This window comes from Gorilla gorilla, chromosome 2 (genome assembly GCF_029281585.2).
Source record: "Gorilla gorilla gorilla isolate KB3781 chromosome 2, NHGRI_mGorGor1-v2.1_pri, whole genome shotgun sequence".
In the NCBI taxonomy this organism is placed as follows: Eukaryota; Metazoa; Chordata; class Mammalia; order Primates; family Hominidae; genus Gorilla; species Gorilla gorilla.
Genome location: NC_086017.1, coordinates 142,602,622 through 142,623,467, shown reverse-complemented (window position 1 = coordinate 142,623,467; position 20,846 = coordinate 142,602,622). Strand labels below are relative to the sequence as shown.

General features: G+C 40.5%; 1 long non-coding RNA gene across 1 annotated transcript; it reads left to right on the top strand.

Annotated features, from left to right (window-relative positions):
- The first annotated feature begins 1,695 nt into the window (after window positions 1–1,695).
- LOC129532678 (uncharacterized) lies at window positions 1,696–3,633 on the top strand. The gene is made up of 2 exons (XR_008678518.2): window positions 1,696–1,770; window positions 2,022–3,633. It is a non-coding gene; the product is annotated as an uncharacterized lncRNA (long non-coding RNA).
- Window positions 3,634–20,846: the final 17,213 nt, after the last annotated feature.

Here is a 20,846-nt window from a genome sequence, read left to right as displayed (position 1 = left end):
CTGCATTAATTTGCTTAGGCCTAGTTGAGAAGAGAGCTCAGTGGAGCTCAGCTAAAGTTTGGTCAAGGAGGGAGTCTTTATCAGAGCTAAGAAACAGTTTAAGAGGGCAACCCACTTGGGTCCCCTTCCACACTGCGCAAGCTTTGTTCTTTTGCTCTTCACAATAAATCTTGCTGCTGCTCAAAAAAAAAAAAAAAAAAAAAAAAGAGTTTAAGTAGATCTACTGATATCATGGAGGATAGTATAGAAAGTTCGTACTGCTGATCTCCAGGTTTCTTGTATGTGAAAGAAAAGTCCAATCCCTAATTTGTTTTGAGAGAAATTGTTGTCTCCAATATGAGCTGAATACAGTTGCTAACTGATACATTCCTAATAACTGACCTCCCGTGAATACTTACCATGGGTTCAATTTTGCTGCACCAAAAACTACTTCGCTTCCTAAAACCATTTTGATGAGGTACCTGTGTTCTGGAGTGCCCTGTGGGGTTGGTCAAAGGTTTGTCAGTCCTGTATCAGGGTTCACCTTCTTCCGCCACCTCATTCTTCTTGCTCCCTGCCTCTTCTACAGGTATTGATCTCTAAAAAACATCCTGTGCCCCAAACTCCATCTCAGCCTCTGCTTCAGGAGATCTAATCAGATATACACTCTGTGATTTATACTTGCTAGGGTATATCTGGTTCTAATGGTCAGTGTGGAAATAAAAAGGGAGAAAAAATAGTGTAGAGAGCAAGGACATGGGCAAGCCTGGTTTAAATTCTGTGCTTCCTAGCCATGTAACCTTGAAGTAATGATTTGAGTTTTCACATCTTTGAGAAACAAATAATATTCTCTCCTTTAGAGAATTATTATGTGAATTAAAATGAGTTAAGGCTAGGCATGGTGGCTCACACCTGTAATCCCAGCACTTTGGGAGGCCAAGGTGGGTGAATCACTTGAGGTCAGGAGTTTGAGACCAGCTTGGCCAACATGGCAAAACTCCATCTCTACTAAAAATACAAAAATTAGCCGGATGTGGTGGCATGTGCCTGTAGTCCCAGCTACTTGGGAGGCTGAGGCAGGAGAATTGCTTGAACCTGGGAGGCAAAGGTTGCAGTGAGCTGAGATCACTCCATTGCACTCCAGCCTGGGTGACAAAGTGAGACTATGTCTCAAAAAAAAAAAAAAGAAAAAAAAAAAGTTAATGTTCCAGGCACAGTGGTTCATCCCTGTAATCCCAGTGCTTTGGGAGGCTGAAGTGGGAGAATTACTTGAGGCCAGGAATTCAAGGCCAGCCTGGGCAACATAGCAAGACCCTATCTCTAAAAATTAGCCAGACATGGTAGTGCACACTTGTAGTCCTACCTATTCGGGAGGCTGAGGCAGGAGGATCACTTGAGCTCAGGAATTAGAGGCTGCAGTGAACTATGATCATGCCACTGCACTCCAGCCTGGGTGTCTGTTACAAAAAAATTAAAGTTTAAAAAGTTAAAAGATAAAATAAAATGAACTAATACACGTAAAGTGCCTGGCATATATAATAGTGTATGCTAATAACATTATTACAACTATTCTTTTGGCAAAACCTTATTGTCTTCTCTGCTTCATACAGTGACCTACATAAAAGAGCTATATATCAAATGCTTATTAAGCAGCAAACACTGAGATTTATATGTATTTTCTCATTTAATGCTCATGGGAACCCTATAAGGTGATAGTTGTTACCTCCATTTTACAGGTGAGGAAGTTGAAGCTCAGAGAAGTTGAATAACTTGCCCAAGATCACATAGCAAGTAAGTATTAGAGCCAAGATTCATATCTGGGTCTCTCTGTGTCCAGGAGCTAAAGGCATAACTATTTTGCTGCACAGCCTTCTGTCCTGTGGCTCGTTCCCCACCATGAAACCCTTATATGGGTAGTGGAAGCTAAAATAAAGATTGTTAGTTTAATATTAGGCATTGGAAAATCTCAGGGAGAATAGATATAAAAATATTTACTTATATGCATTTATATTTGTATTTAAAAATTTTTTGTGTGTGTGTAGAAAGATAACCTCAACACATGCCCTGGATCAAACTAGGAACATGACTGAAGAATAAAATTGCTCCTCCTGCAAAGATGGAAGAATGTTGAGCTCTGTGAGAGCTCCCCACAGCATGAGGAAATAAAGGGGTTGAAACCAGAGAGAAGCTGAGTGGAGACCAAGCAAGAAGGCAGGAAAGTAGGAGCCAGGAAGAGACAGTGAGTAGCAAGGTACAGGTGGGAGGATTGGCGGAGGAACTTCTGAAAACAGGGATCCCTGATATCTGATATTAACTGACCTGCTGTGTTTACCCACAGGGCCTCCCAACCCCAGAACTATGATTGCCCCCACAGACCCAGTAGCAAAGGCTCCACAGGAGTGTGAGGTTTATTTGGAGAAGGCAAGGAAAGAAAGTTGGATCCAATGTTTGGGTGGATGCAAGGCAGAAAGAAGGAGGTGGCTGCAAGGGACAGCAATCAACAGAAGCAGGAAGTCAGAGCAAGCAATAACTACAAAAAACATGTGCCTTCAAGAATCCCCCCAAATATAGGGGGGCCAGGATTCTGGAGGACTTGAGACAGTCCAGTGGTGCTAGGTTGGACAGATTAAAAGCCAGCTGGGTGGCTTCCGCCTGGTGTCGACTGCACCTGCACTGGCAGATTCAGGGCCTTGGATGTTCCCACCAAGCCCTTTAAAGGATACTATTGGGGGCAGGGGGAGAGAGAGATGCTGTCCCACCCCGGGTTACCTAGAAGCATGTAGGGGACAGGGAGGAGGGTTTTCTAAGACTGGGGCTGGCTCTTCCTTGGTCTTGCCTTAGGCTCCAGCTCTCACAGTTCTCCAGTGCCTTTGAGATCCTGAAGAAGGGAGAACCTCAGAAAGGGTTGCTGAGGGCTGCAGGGAGTCATGCACATGAGTGGGTCCTGCAAAGACCTAACATTTTCTCTCCTCTAACCACAGTAAAAATAAATGCCTCTAATATCAATACTTATAAGGTTAAGTTCTGCAAGTTAATGGAAATCACTGAAGAGAAGCCACCTGGAGGGAGAAAAACAAGGGGGACATTAACAGCTATCAACTAGTGAGACCCAAGTAAATTAGACTCATAAGATATTGGCTCCCTATAAAAGCAAAAGATGACATCTTGACATATGTTCTTGAGTTATTTTTTTCCCCAACAAATGGAAAATGTTGACCACCATCAAGTAGACCTCAGTTAAGAAGGAATTGAGAACTACATTCTGACCATTGCTCTTTGTTCTAAATTTCTTCCTGAGGGTCCTGGAAAAGGTCATGCCCACAGACCACACCTTAACATTTCTTTCTGCTGACCCCAAGTTTTTAGCAAAAGCCTTGCTTCCTCGACCAATTGCAAAATCAAAGAATCTCTGAATTCACCTATGACTTGTAAGCTCCCACTTCAAGATATCCTACCTTTTTGGGCCAAACCAGTATATAACTTCCATGTATTCACCTATGATTTTACCTGTAACTTCTGCTTTCTTAAAATATACCCCTGCCTTTCAAAACCCTTGCTTGTAAGCCATCAGAGAGTTCAGGTCTTAAGCATTAGCTGCCTGATTCTCCTTGCTTGGCACCCTACAATAAATGCAATAATTTCTCTTGCTGCAAATCTTAATGTTAGTGTTTGGCTTTTTCTGCACACAGGGCAAGTAGAGCCAAGTTTAGTTTGGTAACACAGCCAAGTCAATCTCCATTTCCCAACCCATGGAGCTGTGAGAGATTAATAAATTACTACCTTTGCTTTAAGGTACTAAATTTTGGGGAGATTTGTTATACAGCAATAGAAAACCAATATATTTCATTATATATCTAAATTTCAAGTAAATTTTCATTTGAAAAACTCTTGCTTAAAACAATAACAACAACAAAAAATTATAATAGTCTAATCCAACTTTCTTAATTCATTGACGGAGAAACAAGCCATGAAAGGTCCAGACAGTGACATAACCAAGTCATGGCAGAGCCAAGACTAGCACATAACCTTGATTTCTACTTAATTCCAAAATCTATGGCCTATGCATCTATTACTCTCTATCGTTCACTGCTGTCATTTCAATAGAGGTGTTCCTAGTCATTTTCCAGATGGGAAGTGTCATAGCGAGGCTATCTTTACAGGCTATCTTTCTACTTTCCTGAAGGATTCTATTCAACGAGATTAGATATTCAGGGAAGAAAGTACTAAGAGTGTTGTTTAAAGAAAAGACTGATTTATCCAACCTAGTTATTAAGACAAGTACCAAGATATTCTTAAGTTTAGATAAATATGTTCTTCAGTGTTGATTTGACAGGAAGAGTTGAAGTAAATGGTAAAAGAACTTACTGTTAATCACTACCCTGAATATAATGAATGATGAGTTGGAACTTTATGGGCCTTTTAAAAAATACATGTATTTTATAAACAAGTTTAGAACTCCTCGATCCATTAACTAAAAAGCTTTGCTGCCCAAGCATGTCAATTTCCTAAACACCAAATCAGTGATTTGCTGCATAAATAAAGCAATCAGAGTGATGAAAATAGAAGGCTTCAGCAAAATCCACTTCTGAAAGCTGCTGCCAAAGGGAGAAGGGAAAAGCATTTTCAAGCTAAAATGTTGACTGAAAATGACCTAGAATAAGCTGAAAATTATCACTTCTCCCTGAAACCTACCGGTTAATTATGCTGTTTCACAGCAAGGTAGGTATAGATGCAGCTGGGATAAAAGAGAAATAAACGCACATTCAGAGAGAATTCGAACCACAATTTCGTTGATGGTATATTACATGCCTTTTTTTTCTAACATAGGCCAGGTTGCAAATGTTATGCTGATTTCAGTAGTAGTTGTGAAATTGCTAGAAAATGGCTACAAGTCTTTGCTCTGTCTTTTCAAATGACCTATTACCAGATCTCTCATTTCAACACTCCCTTTTCATTGCTTATTTATGTTCCCATCTGGGAGCATATGGCAGTGATGTGGGAGAAGCCCCAGAACTTGCTGAAGTTCTGGTTGCTTCCTCAGACTGTATAGCAAAAACTAGAATGTCTCTTATGTGCAACTGCTGGGGTCACTGCAACTCTAGAGGAACATTCTTTCCCCTCAACGGACTCAAGATATGCTTTATATTATTTAATTTTTATATAAATATCACCTACTTATTGAAGACAGACATTAATAGGACTGTTAAAACAATTAGAGCAATCATATTAGCTCATGCAGCAGGATCATTTACTGAGAAATCAATTTGTAGATTTCCACAACCTTCTCTCCTCAAGTCCTAAACTGGTATTCAGGTCCATAATATTTCCTTGCCTTGGGGATTCTTGTAGAGGAAATAATAGAAAATGCTTACAGCTGAAAACATGTCTTGATTTTTGTGAAACCCTTGACCTCAACAAAGAGCTCAGTCTAAGATGGGCAGAGGGGAGCACAGAATCCCTAGAAAAGTAGTAGAGAGAGAGACTTCCCCTGAGACAGAGAAGAAGAAGAAAGATCTGTGAATGCAGGCCCACAGCCTGGTTTGTGGCAACACCTTTGGAAAGGACCCTCCAGAGGGGGAGGTATGTGGTGCACTCAGCAGGAGTGGACCCAGGTTTAGGGGCCCAAAACTTCTGGAGGACTCCCTTTAAGGAATTTACACAGAATAAGTCACCAGTGTTAATATTTATTTAGAGTAAAAAAAAAAAAGATTGCAACAAATGAAAAATTAAAATGTTCTAACAGAAACCACATGCATTATAAAATCCAGAAAAAAAGTGATAGTTTGATTAATTAACTGCCCACCACACTTCTATAATTTTTTTCTCTATATTTTTAATTGTAAATTCTTTTATCTCTTTTTTCATATAAAAGTTCTGTAACATTATTTTCTATAGAGAAAATGGAAAGATTGTATATTATCTTACATGGCTGATTGAAACTGTTAATGTTTTGTTTTATTTTTTATTTGTTTTTAATTTTTATGGGTATATAGGTATATACATTTAGGGGCTACATGACATATTTTGATAGAGGCATACAATAATCACAGGATAATAATCACATCAGGATAAATGGGGTATCCATCACTTCAAGCGTTCATCTTTTCTTTGTGTTAAAAATAATTGAATTATACTCTTAGTTATTTATAAATGTACAATAAATTACTGTTGTCTGTAGCCACCCTGTTGTGCTATCAAATACCAGATCTTATTTTTTTTTTTTTTTTTTGAGACAATCTTTCTCTGTTGCCCAGGCTGGAATGCAGTGGCAGGATGTCGGCTCACTGCAACCTCTGCTTCCCAGGTTCAAGAGATCCTCCTGCCTCAGTCTCCCGAGTAGTTGGGATTACAGGCATGTGCCATGATGCCCAGCTAATTTTTCTATTTTTAGTAGAGACAGAGTTTCACCATGTTTGCCAGGCTGGTTTTGAACTTCTGACCCCAAGTGATCTGCCTGCCTCGGCCTCCCATGTAGATCTTATTCATTCTATCTAACTATATTTTTGTACCCACTAACCACCCCCACTTTTTCCCACCCCCACTACCCTTTCCAGCCTCTGGTAACCATCATTCTATTAATACTTTCTATCTCCATGAATTCACTTGTTTTAATTTTTGGCTTCCATACATGAGTGAGAATATATGAAATTTGACTCTCTGTACCTGGCTTATTTCACTAAACATAATGTCCTCCAATTCCATCCATGTTGCAAATGAAAGTATCTGATTCTTTTTTATGGCTGAATAATACTCCACTGTGTATATGTACTACTTTTTCATTATCCATTTGTCCATTGATGGACACTTAGGTTGCTTCTAAATCTTGGCTATTGTGAATAGTGCTGCAATAAACATAGGAGTGCAGATATTTCTTTGATATGCTGATTTCCTTTCTTTGGGATGTATACCTAGCAGTAAAATTGCTGGATCATATGGTACTTTTGTTTTAGGTTTTTGAGGAACCTCCAAACTGTTTTCCATACTGGCTGTACTAATTTACATTCTCACCAACAATGTGTGAGGGTTTCCTTTTCTCCACATCCTTGCCAGCATTTGTTATTGCCTATCTTTTGCATAAAAGCCATTTTTACTGCAGTGAGATAATATCTCATTGTAGTTTTGATTTGCATTCTCTGATGATCAATGATGTTGAGCACCTTTTCATATACCCATTTGCCATTTGTATGTCTTCTTTTGAGAAATGTCTATTCAGATTTTTTGCCCATTTTTAAATTGTCTCATATTTTTTCCTATAGAGTTGTTTGAACTCCTTATTCTGGTTATTAATCCTTTGTCAGATGGATAGTTTGCAAATATTTTCTCCCATTCTGTGGGTTGTCTCTTCACTTTGTTGATTGTATCCTTTACTGCACAGAGGCTTTTCTATTTGATGCAATCCCATTTGTCCATTTTTGCTTTGGTTGCCTGTGCTTGTGGAATATTACTCAAGAAATCTTTGCCTAATTGCTCTAAGACTTCCAGTATTATGTTGAATAAGAATGCTGACAGTGGGCATCCTTGCTGTGTTCCAGATCTTAGAGGAAAAGATTTCCATTTTTCTCCATTCAATATGATACTAGCTGTGGGTCTGCCTACATTGCTTTTATTGTGTTGAGGTATGTTCATTCTAGACCCAGTTTTTTGATGGTTTTTATCATGAAGAAATGTTGAATTTTATTAAATGCCTTTTCAGCATCAATTGAAATGATCATATGATTTTTATTCTTTATTCTGTTGATATGATGTATCACATTGATTGATTTGTGTATGTTGAACTGTCTTTGCATCCAAGGGATGAATCTCACTTGGTCATGGTGAATGATCTTTTTAATATGTTGTTAATTTTGGTTTGCCAGTATTTTGTTGAAGATTTTTACATCAATATTCATGAGGGATATTGGCCTGTAGTTTTTTTAAATGTATCTTAGTCTGGTTTTGGTATCAGGGTAATACTGGCTTTATAGAATGAGTTTGGAAGTATTCCTTCCTCCACTTATTTTTTGAGTTTGAGAATTGGTTTTCATTCTTCTTTAAATATTTAGTAGAATTCAGCAATGAAGCCATCACGTTTAAGCTTTTCTTTGCCAGGAGACTTTTTATTATGGCTGTGATCTCATTACTTGTTATTGGTCTTTTCAGGTTTTGGATTTTTTCACAGTTCAGTATTTGTAGGTTGTATGTGTCTAAGAATTTATCCATTTCTTCTAGATTTTCAATTTGCTGGCAGATAGTTGCTCATAGTAGTCTCTAATGATCCTGTGAATTTTTGCAGTGTCAGTTGTAATGTCTCCTTTTTCATCTCTGATTTTGAATTTTCTTTTTTTCTTAGCCTAAAGATTTGTCAATTTTATCTTTTCAAAAAAATCAATTTTTCATTTTGTTGTTCTGTTCTGTTTTTTGTTTCAGTTTCATTTATTTCTGCTTGATATTTATTATTTATTTTCATCTACTAATTTTGAGTTTGCTTTGCTCTTGCTTTTCTAGTTCTTTAAGATGCAATGCTGGGTTATTTGAAATTTTTCTACATTTTTGATTTAGGTAATTTTGGCTATAAACTTTCCTCTTAGTGCTGCTTTCGCTGAATCCCATGTTTTGACGTGTTGTGTTTTCATTTTTGTTTAAGACATTTTAAAATTTCCTTCTTAATTTCTTCATTGATCCACTGGTCATTCAGGAGCATATCGTTTAATTTCCGTGTGTTTATTTAGTTTCCAAATTTCCTCTTGTTATTAGTTTCTAGTTTTATTTATTTGTGGTTAGAGAAGATACTTGATATGATTTCCATTAAAAAAATTAAGTCTTGTTTTGTAGCCTAACATATGGCCTATCCTTGAGAATGATCCATGTGCTGAGGAAAATAATGTATATTCTGCAGCCATTGGCTGAAATGTTTTACAAGTATCTAATCTATTAGATCTATTTGATCGATAATGCAGATTAAGCCCAATGTTTCTTTGTTGATATTCTGTCTGGAAGATCTGTCCAGTGCTGAAAGTGGGGGTGCTAAAGTCTCCAGCTATTATTATATTGGGGTCTATCTCTCTCATTAGCTCTAATAGTATTTGCTTTATATTATATCTGGGTGCCTTAGTGTTGGGTGCATATATGTTTACAATATCCTCTTACTGAACTGACTCCTTTATTGTCATATAATGACCTTCTTTGTCCTTTTTATAGTTTTTGTTTTGAAATTTATTTTGTCTGGTGTAAGTATAGCTACTCCTACTCCTTTTTGGCTTCCATTTTCACGGAACATCTTTTTCTATCCCTTTATTTTTAGTCTGTGTGTGTCTTTATAGGTGTAGTATGTTTCTTGTAGGCAACAGATTATTGGGTCTTATTTTTTAATCAGTTTAGCCACTCTGTTTTTGTTGTTGCTGTGATTTGTTTGTTTGTTTTTAGAGACTGGGACTCCCTCTGTTGCCCAGGCAGGCATGCAGTGGTGCACAGTTATAACTCACTGTAACCTCAAACAGCTGGGTTCAAGCAATCCTCCCACCTCAGTTTCCCGAGTAGCTGGGACTACAAGTGTGCACCACCACACCTGGCTAATTTTATTTTTTGTAGAGATGAGGTCTCACTATGTTGCCCAGGCTGGTCTTAAACGCCTGGGCTCAAAGCAATTCTCCCACCTCAGCCTCCCAAAGTACTGAGATTGTAGGCATGAGCCACTGTGCCTAGGCCACACTCTATGTCTTTTGATTGGAGAGTTTAGCCTGTTTACATTCGATGTTGTTAGTAATAGATAAGGACTTAATACAGCCATTTGGTTATTTGTTTTCTGGTTGTTTTGTGGCCTTCCCTCCCTCCTTCCCTCCCTTTCTTCCTTCCTTCCTTCCTTCCTTCTTTCTTTCCTTCCTTCCTTCCTTCCCTCCTTCCTTCCTCCTTTCTTCCCTTCTTCCTTCCATCTATCCTTCCTTCCTTTTTTGTGAAGGTGATTTTCTCTGGCAGTAGGTTTTAATTTCTTGCTTTTTATTTTTAGTTTTTTTGCATCTGTTATAGGTTTCTTGATTTAAGGTTACCACAAGGCTTAAAAATAACATCTTATAACCCATTATTTTAAACTGATGACAACTTACCATTGACCGCAGAAACAAACTAACTAATGAAGAAGCAGAGAGAAAATTAATAAAAACTCTAAACTTTAACTTCATTCCCCCTGCTTTTTAACTTTTTGTTACTATTTATACCTTATTGTACTGTCTATGTCCTGAAAAGTTGCTGTAGTTATTATTTTTGAGAGGTTCAAATTTTAGTCTTTCTACAACATATGAGTAGCTTACACACTACAATTACAGTGTTATAATATTCTGTGTTTTTCTGTGTACTTACTATTATGTGTGAGTTTTGTACATTCAGATGATTTCTCATTGCTCATTAACATTCTTTTCTTTTAGATTGAAGAACTGCCTTTAGCAATTCTTGTGGGATAGGCCAGGTGTTGATGAAATCCATCAGCTTTTGTTTGTCTGGGTTAGTTTTTATTTCTTCTTTATGTTTAAATGATATTTTCACTCAGTATACTATTCTAGAATAAAAGTTTGTTTCCTTCAGCTCCTTAAATACCACTCTGTCCTGGGCTGTAAGGTTTCCACTGAGAATTCTATTGTATGTATTCTATTGTATTATTGGAGCTCCTTTGTATGTTATTTATTTCTTTTCTCTTGCTGCTTTTAGGGTTTTTTCCTTTATCTTTGATCTTTGGGACTTTGATTATTAAGTGCTTTGAGGTAGTCTTATTTCACTTAAATCTGCTTGGTGTTCTATAAACTTCTTGGATTTGAATATTAATATCTTTCTCTAGGTTTGGAAAGTTTATTTGTTATTATCTGTTTGAATAAACTTTCTACCCCAATCTCTCTCTTTACCTCCTCTTTAAGACCAATAACTTTTAGATTTTGAGGACATTTTCTATATCCTCTAGTTTCAATAACTCTTAGATTTTTCCCTTTTGAGGCTATTTTCTATATCCTCTAGTCATGCTTCATTCTTTTTTATTCTTTTTTCTTTTGTCTTCTCTCACTCTATATTTTCAAATAGCCTTTCTTCAAGCTCACTAATCCTTTCTTTCACTTGATCAATTCTGCTGTTGAGAGACTCTGATGCATTCTTCAGTATGTCAATTGTATTTGTCAGCTCTGGAATTTCTGCTTGATTTTTAAAAAATTATTTCAATCTCTTTGTTAAGTTTATCTGACAGGATTCTGGAATGTTTCTCTGTGTTATCTTGAATTTCATTGAGCTTCCTCAAAACAGCTATTTTGAATTTTCTGTCTGAAAAGTCGCATATCTTTGTCACTCTAGGATTGGTCACTGGTGCCTTATTTAGTATGTTTGGTGAGGTCATGTTTTTCTGGATGGTCAATGCTTGTGGATGTTCATTGATGTCTGGGCATTGAAGAGTTAGGTATTTATTGTAGTCTTTGCAGTCTGGGCTTGTTTATACCCGTCCTTCTTGAGAAGTCTTTCCGAGTATTCACAGGAACTTATGCATTGTGATCTAAGTCTTTTGTCACTTTAGCTGTATCTGCATTAGGGGACATTCCAAGCCCAGTAATGTGACTATTGCAGACTTTTATAGGTACTGCCTTTGTGGCCTGGGGTAAGACTCAAGAGAATTCCCTGGATTACCACGCAGAGACTCTTGTTCTCTTCTCTTACTTTCCCCCAAACAGAGTCTCTCTCTGGGTTGAGCTGCCTGGAACTAGAGGAGGGGTGACACAAGTGCCCCTGTGGCCCCCACCAATAGGACTGCAGTGGATCAGACCTGAAGCCAGTGCAGCACTGGGTCTCACCCAAAGCCCACAGTGACCTCTGCCTGGCTACTGCTGATGTTCACTCAAGGCCCCGAGCTCTTCAGTCAGCAGGTGGCAAATCCAGCGATGTTTGTGTCTTTCCCTTCAGCATGGCAAGCTCCCCACCAGCCCAGGACTGGTCCAGAAATGCTGTTCAGGAGCCAGGGCCTGGAGTCAGGAACCTTAGAAATCTGCTCTATTCTACTGTGGCTGAGTTGGCACCAAAGCTGCAAGACAAAGTCCTTCTCACTCTTCTCTCTCATTTCCTCAACCTGAAGGAGTCTTTCTTCACAGCCACCACCACCTCAGGCCTATGGCGAGTACTGCTTGGCTACCACTGACGTTTACTCAAGGCACAACGGCTCTTCAATAAGCTTGCGGTGAATGCTACACGTCCTGGGTCTCTCTTCTCAGGGAAACGGGCTCCCCTCTGGCCTAGGACAAGTTCAGAAATGTTGTCCAAGACCCAAGGCCTGGAATTGGGTACCTCAGGAGCCAGTTTGGTGCTTACCCCACTGTGGGCCGAGCTGATACCTAAGCTGCAAGACAAAGGTCACTTATTTTTCCCTCTCCTTTTCTCAAACAGAAGAAGTCTCTCCTTGCGGCCACCACAGGTCAGACTATGTTGGGTCTCCCCTGAAATAAGCACAGCACTGGGTCTCACCTAAGGCCCACAGAGAGTACTACGTGGCTACCACTGGTGTTTATTCAAGGCCCAGAGTTCTTCAATCAGCAGGTGATGAATCCTGCCAAGACTGGGTTCTTCCCTTCAAGGCAGTGGGTTCCCTTCTGGCCCAGGGTGTACCTAGAAATGTCATTCAGGAGCTAGGGCCTGGAATGGTTTTCTGTTATACCATGGCTGAGCTGGTATACACATTGCAAGACAACATCCTCCTTACTCTCCCCTCTTTTCTCCTTAAGTGGAAGGAAGGAGTCTGTCCCACAGCTCTGAGCTATGCTCCTGGGGTTGGGGGATTCGGGGAGGGATGATGCAAGCACTTCCTTGGCTGCTCCATCTGGTGTCTCACTAGGGCATGTATATCCCAAGTCCACTGGATTCAAAGCCCAGTAACACTGGGACTTGATTAGGATATGCAGTCCTTGTGGTCTAGAATACCTTGCAAGTTTATTTAGAACCCCAGAAGGCTTTAGCCTGTGGCGATGGGATTAGCTGGAACTCAGGTTCCAGTTGCTGGAAGAGATGATTCCTCTCTGGCTAAAGGCTGATCTAAATGCTCCTTCCATGGGTGCCAGCTGAGTTCTGCCCTGTGTTGCTTTCCACTATTGTAGGGCAGCACTGAGTTTCAATGCAAGTTCCACAGTCACTGCCCTGTCCCTCCCCCGAGTACACAGATTTTCCCCTCCACATCACGTGGCCACTGCCAGGGGATGGAGGAGGGGTGGTGCTGGCAATTCAGGACTGTCTTTCCTACTCTCTTCAGTGCCTGTTTCCTTGATATGATGTTAAAACCAGGTACTTTGATCACTTACCTGATTCGGGATTCTTATGGAGGTGCTTTTTTGTGTGGATAGTTGTTCAATGTGTTATTCCTGTGGGAGGAATGATCATTGGAGGGTTGTATTTGGCCATCTTGCTTCTGTTAACATTATTTAATTTTTTTTTTTTTTTTGAGACAAGGTCTTGCTCAGTTGCCCAGGCTGGAGTGCAGTGGCATGATAATAGCTCACTGCAGGCTTGATCTCCTGGGCTCAAGAGCCTCCTCAGTAGCCGGAACTACAGATGTGTGCCACCACACCAGGCTAATTTTTTATTTTTATTTTTTGTAGAGATGAGGTCTTTCTATGTTGCCCATGCTGATTTCAGACTCCTGAGCTCAACCAATTATTTTGCCTTGACCTCCCAAAGTGCTGGGAATACAGGCCTGAGCCACTGTGCCTGACCTGTTATCATTATTGATAGCTCTGAAAAGTTTCTTCGATCTTTAGTGCTCCTTATTGTGAAGTTATATAGGATTTCAGAATTGTGGTTGAGTTAACAAATTATCCAGTTGCTTTCACATATGCACTGGAAGATTTTGAGGTATGTTTTATGTGAGTGGGTGTAAAAATTGCTTCTAGGTATACTGATTGCTTAGTGCACACGAATTATCCAATCAGTATACTTAGAAACCATTTCTGTGCCCAGTCACATACAACAAACCCTGTATTAAGGGTTTGAATTTATATATGAGCCAATGTCTACAAAACTCTCCTAAGAAACCAGCCTGCTACCTTGCTAATGAGTTATCAACCTCACAGGTGTTAAGAAAGATCACTTCCTGGCAGGCCAGGAACTTTAGAAAATTGGGTAGACTTCAAGACGATAAGAACTAACCAAATTTACAGGTTCTCCAGGACAAATACGGTGGAAAGGTTTATTGGTCTTTGTTTCCAAGCTTTGGGTTAGGAAAGAAAATAGAGACTTTCCCAAGTTCAATTTGAGAGTCCTAATCTTTGACATCTTCATTTTATACTTGTATGAAAGTCATTTATATAATGTTTTGAAAAGTATTCTTTAACACCTACACTATAAATATTCCAGCACTTTTGTAATGTGCCTCCATAGCCCAATCTTCCCACCCAGTTTATACTGTACAACCAGATTAAGCTTCCCAGTGCCCAGCTCTGACTATATCACTCCCTTGCTCAAAACACTACAATAGCCTCTTCTCTGGATTCAAGATGGTTGGTATTCAAGCCCTCTTACCATCATAACCCAGCCTCTCTACATCTACCCTGGGCTCCGGGCACACAGAATTCTTCACCTCCCCAGATACCTTTTACTCTCTCACCTCCTCACAATTACTCTTATTGTTTTCCCTGCATAGAATGGCCTCTGGTTAAATCTTCCGTCCACCTCGCAAAGCTTTTATCAAATACCCCATGACCACCAGCAGATATTCTTTCTTCTGTACTCCCACAGTCCTTTGATTTGAATATCCTTCAATCACATTTCATGTTGGTCTTATAGTCAAAACTAGATTTAAACACTTTAAATTCTTTGAGGACGGTGTCTAGCCCAGTATTATGCATACAGTAGGTACCCAATAAAAGTTGATAACAAATGAATGAATGAGCAAATTGGTTGATTCATTATACCATTTACCTAAATGTAATGGTTTGCTTTTTGTTTTTAAGAAAGAATGAACGCTATTCCTTACCCTTATTGTGTGTGTCACCTTAAATATTTTCTTGTCATCCTTGTCTTAATGGGACTTACCTCAGAAGACAAGGATTCAAGTACAAGTAGTTTATTTAAGAGGTTATCCAAGAAAATACCAGCAAAGGAGTAGGAGAGTGAGTCAAGGAAAAGAAAGAGGCAATAAAGGATATGTTATTAAGCCAATTCCCACTGTGAGCAACAGGAGCTAAGTCCTCTTGGGGTGATCTAGGGGGTAGTGCAAGACCCTCTTCAGAGCTGTCCCAACCAACAGGTGAGGACTCTGAGGGGGTATTTATCTACCAATTGGGTGAGTGTTGCTTCTAGGGATGTTATCTCCTGAAACTTCTAGCTCACCCTGCACACAGACCAAGCATACTCCCTTGGCCAGGCAAAAACCTTCAAGCTGAGAGTCAATGGGGTTTGCAGCATGCAACTATCAGTGTGCTCAGGGAATGTAGGTGAGACACCTACAGCTTGTGCTATAATACTGGAGGAGCTCCCAGCCAAGCAATTCCATGTATGTACTCCAGTTAAAGAGAAAAAACAAGTCCCATTCTCCCACCGTCTCTCTGTGTGTCCAAGGATGAATTTTTTTTCTGATTATACTCTGACATTGCAGGGTTCCATCACAGTCCTAGATTTAGCATTATGGTTTTGGAATATATTGATGGATCTCAGGAGTCAAGACTCATTAATGTTTGGCCATAAAGGAAACTAGACGTCTGCATTTTTTTTTTTTTAAGATTGTATAATGTGGCTGGGTGCGGTGGCTCACGCCTGTAATCCCAGCACTTTGGGAGGCTGAGGCGGGTAGATCATGAGGTCAGGACATCGAGACCATCCTAGCTAATATGGTGAAACCCTGTCTTTCCTAAAAATACAAAAAAAAAAAAATTACCCAGGCCTGGTGGCAGGCGTATGTAGTCCCAGCTGCTTGGGAGGCTGAGGCAGGAAAACGGCGTGAACCCGGGAGGCTGAGCTTGCAGTGAGCCGAGATCGTGCCACTGCACTCCAGCCTGGGCAACAGAGTGAGACTCCGTCTCAAAAAAAAACAAAAAAACAAAAAACCAAAAAAAAAAAAGGTTTATCAATTACAAGCAAGATGAGGCTGGTTGAGACTTCTGCTTGCCTTTATGGTATTACTTCTCTATGCATTTAATGTGCTCCCTCTGAGCTCTATTTAGCATGCTATTTACTGTGCTGGGAAGCAGAGGGAGGAGGAAAGGCCAAATGCTAGAAATTTGAATCATCCTTGTTAAAAAGATACTCTACATGCAAATAAGGAAAGAGAGGAGGGAGGTTCATATCCCTCTCCAAGGGGTGCTTGAAAAGCAATCACAGGAAACCATCTGATCACCTCTGGAATGGAAACCAGAATGGAACACAGATTTGGGAACCCAGTGGGTCATGAGACATTTTAATTGGTGACAAAATTTAACCACCAATATGCCGCTCTACTGGTAGATGGCTGATTGTCAGTTCAGAGTGGATAATTACACCTGGAGAAATGCTACAGGCCATTAATTTATGCACCAAGCTGCTAGTCCTCTACCACTTCCCTTCGTCTCCCTCCCCCATCTCCAACATGCTTCTTATCTCTCCGTGGTTCCAGTGTTCTTAGAGGCACATTCAGACTTGTAGTTATACTCAGGAACAGTGGTTCTCAAACTTCAGCCATATCAGCATCACCTAGGAGACTTGTTAAAACACAGATTGCTGGAATATACTCCAGAGTTTCCAGTTCAGCAGATCTGGGGTGAATTTACAACTGTAACAAGTTTCCATGTGATGCTGATACTGCTGGTCCAAAGATCATACTTTGAAAACTACTGCTCTGGGAAGAGTAGCAATTGGAGACAGATCTTTAGGGCCACCAAACATCTGCTCAGTCTTTACAAAACTGGTGAAAATATAGCACATATTCCAAAAACCCATGCATGTCACTTAGCTCAGCTTTAGGCTGAAACTATCAGAACATCCCATGCTGGGCCTCTGAATTTTGTAATTTGCATCAGAAAGACCTCAAAAATTATCTGATCCACAATGGTCTACATTTTTGTTTCTCCTAAAAGCTTGTGGATTTTACTTGAGACCCCAGATGCATTCTTTTCATTAAATCTTTCACTCCCAAAAAGCCAAATAGCTGTCTGGTGTAAGTGTGACTGCTCTACATATGGGAAAAAAGAGTATATATCCCAGGAATCAAATCTAGAGATTATCATGGACCATGAACCAGTTGAATTGTTGAATTTAATGGAATTTGGGACTGGGGTCTTCTGGCTAAATAGTTGTGTCACTCTGGTTCCCTGGTCCTTTCTTTTCTTTTCTTTTCTTTTTTTTTTTTTTTTTTGAGACATGGTCTCACTCTATCACTCAGGTTGGAGTGCAGTGGCATGATCATGGCTCACTGTAGCCTCGATGTCTCAGGCTCAAGCAATCCTCCCACCTCAGCCTCCCAAGTAGCTGGGACTACAGGCATGCACCACCACACCCAGCTAATTTTTGGTTTTTTGTAGAGACTGGGTTTTGCCATGTTGCCCAGGTTAGTCTCAAACTCCTGTGTTCAAGTGATCCACCTGCCTTGGCCTCCCAAAGTGCTGGAATTACAGGCGTGAGCCACTGTACTGGCCATAAATCCTTTCAATTAATTTTCTTACTTCAAGGACAGCCTTTGGGTCACAACTGGGAAAAAAAAAAGTAACACCTTTGGAAATTAGAGCCCTGCATCCCAATATCCCAGTTCATTATACTTAATGGATGCTTTAGGCATTAGAATTTTATTTTCTCATAGAATACTCGGAAAGGCTGAGTGGTCAAGAAAAAGGAGTACTCAATTTTTTTCAAAAGTAGAATTCCTTTATATGGTCAATTTTTTTTTTTTTTTTTTAGATGGAGTCTCGCTCTGTCACCCAGGTTGGAGTGCAGTGGCACCATCTTGGCTCACTGCAATCTCCACCTCCCGGGTTCAAGTGATTCTCCTGCCTCAGCCTCCCCAGCAGCTGAGGCTACAGATGTGCACCACCATGCCCAGCTAATTTTTGTATTTTTAGTAAAGCCGGGGTTTCACCATATTGGTCAGGCTGGTCTCAAACTCCTGACCTCATGATCTGCCCACCTCAGCCTCCCAAAGTGCTGGGATTACACACATAAGCCACTGCACCCAGCCGGTCAAAATATTTTATATGTTCCCTTGCCCAAGTGAGTACCTATTAAATAGAAAGATAACTGACCCTTTAAAAGAAAACCCAACACCTAATGTCCCCAGCTTGGAACTACAGTCCAGGCTCAGCAGTTAGATGCTCAGTGGGTCATGGTCAGGCAGGCCACAGGGACAAATGAGTAAAAGTGATCAAGTTGAGATGGGAGGTAAGGCGAGGCAAGCAGGCAGGAGCTAGGAAGCAGGAGTTCCCAGAAGCTGGAATAAACTCAAAAGTCAAGAACAACACAGCATAGACAAGAGATTTTGAAAATGAGGGAAGATATGGCCACCTTGCTTCTGGCAGAAAGTCTTCTCTGTGTCTGTGGTTATATTAGCATCAGCTGATGCTAGGACATGGCCCTCCAGAGTCCAGGACTCAAAGTATAGATTAGTACAACAATCCTCAATACTTTACAGGGTCTAATAATGTGGGTCTAGGAAAGAGAAGGCTAGGAAGCAACATAACGATTAGAAGTCCAGATTCTGAAACCAAACTGCCTTTGTTCAAATTCTGCCTCTGCCACTTGCTAGCTGTGTGGCATTGGCTGGCCCTGAATTATTTGCTAGAGCTGGCTTGTCTGGTTCCTGAGAGCTGATTGTGCATATCTTCTCCCAACTCTCTGCTCAGTGATATTCTGTTGGTGGATTGAAATCAGCCATAGTAGGTATGTTCACATCATGGAAACCTACTGCAAATCAGGGCTTCCTCCATACTATCTCCACCCCCAGAGCTGGTTGTTAAGCATCTACCAGCATACCACTGCTCACTGCTAACATTTATGGGGCTCAGAATAAGAGTATAAAGACTTATCATGTATACATCCAAATATTTAAAAGTTATAGATTATTCTAGCAAACTGTCACATAGAATTATTCTATCTTCAACCTTGGCAAATATATCTTCATAATGACCTGGAGTACCTCCTTTTTTTTTTTTTTTTTTTTTTTTGAGACAGAGTCACTGTGTTGCCCAGGCTGTACTGGAATTGCTGGACTCAATGGTTCCTCCTGTCTCAGGCTTCCTAAGTAGCTGGGACTACAGGTGCACACCATTGCACTTGGCTCTGGAATGCCATTTTTTAAACTTAGAATTCTAATGCTCTTCAGAGTTTTGTGTTAGGTGGCAATGAGGGAAGAGCCAGCCCTCCTATTTTCCCTCTCTTTCTACTCTGCCCCCAGCTCCCTTCCTCACCATGTGAGGACTCCCCATCCTACACACTCAAGCTGCCCCCAAACCTCACAATCAAAATAGCTGCTCCTTGGCCATCCCTCTGGCCCTAGGGTACACACATGTGAGGGGAGGTCCACACTCCGGAGGCCAGCCCTGGAGGAAAATCCTGCACAGGACCTGGAAGTGTTCTCAGGGCTGTTTGGGCAGGGAATTCTAGGGTACATGGCTGTGGTCTAGAAGGTAGAACAGAGCCTCCTGTTAAGCAAGCATCTTGGCCCCACTAATTCCTCATCCCACAGGGAACAATAGGCAAGAGGAGACCAGAATGGGGCCCTCTAAAGCCTAGGGCCCAGGGTTCCTGTTTTCCAAGTCTAAAGGAGGTACTGACTTTGGGCCAGTTACTTAACCTCTCTGTACTCAGTTGTCTCTTTTCACTATAAATGGCAAATAAGAGTAGCACGTACCTCCTAGGGTCATTATGAGAATTAAATATGTTAATACTTGTGCAGCACTTAGTGTTGGCCCGTAAGTGCTTGTATAAGGTTTTGTTACATATATAAAGCAAGTATTCATGATTTGAAATGCATACTGGACTGGAAGTCTAAAATCCTAGACTCTAGCCACTGCTTGCCATCTATTAACTCAGGGACATTCCTTCACTTCTCTGAGACTCAGTTTTCTTATCAGTAAGAATGAGAGTTGGACTAAATAATCTTGAAGATCCCATAATTTACCATGGTTTATTTTTGTAATTAGTAGAAATTCCAGAAAAATCTTGTATTCACAAGGAAAGAAAAGATACGATAGTTTCCATGGGGAGGAAAAAAATTATCTCTAAACCTAGTATTTTTGACTGAATTAGAATTTTAACCACATATAACCAAATGTCATTTAAATTTCTCCCTCCCTAGGATATATAATTTGAAGGGTATTCTTGTATTAATTATGAGTTTAGTATTATATTTTGATGACATTTACATTTGAAGAATCCCAGGCTGATCCTTCCAGGTCAGTGGCAGTGGAGTGACCTGCCCCTCAGCAAGGCTGCAGATACAGCTGGCAGTGAGGTACCACACAGATGGTGGCCAATCTCCATAGCTCCTCTCGCCTGTTCCTTCCTCATCTCAGCAGTGCTCAAGGATTCTGTAGCAGTTATCTATTGCTGTATAACAAAGTAGCCCAAACTTAGTAGTGTAAACAGCAACTGCCATCTATTATTAGATCTTTCACAGGTCTGAGGTCTGACTAAGCTCAGCTAGGTGGTTCTTACTTGGGGTCTCTCATGCATTTGTTTGTATTCAGATGGTGGCTGGGGCTGGGGTCATCTCAAAGTCTTCTTCATCCACTTGTCCAATGCCTGGGTTAGGTAGACTCAAGTAGCTGGGAGCTGGAACAGCTGGGGCTGCTCAGACATCTCTGCTCTCTCGACATGGGCTCTGCATCTGGTCCCCCAGTACAGCAGCTTCAGAGTGGACCTATTTCTTGCATGACAGCTGAGAGAACAAAAGGTGCATGTTCCAAAGAGAGACCCAGGCAAAA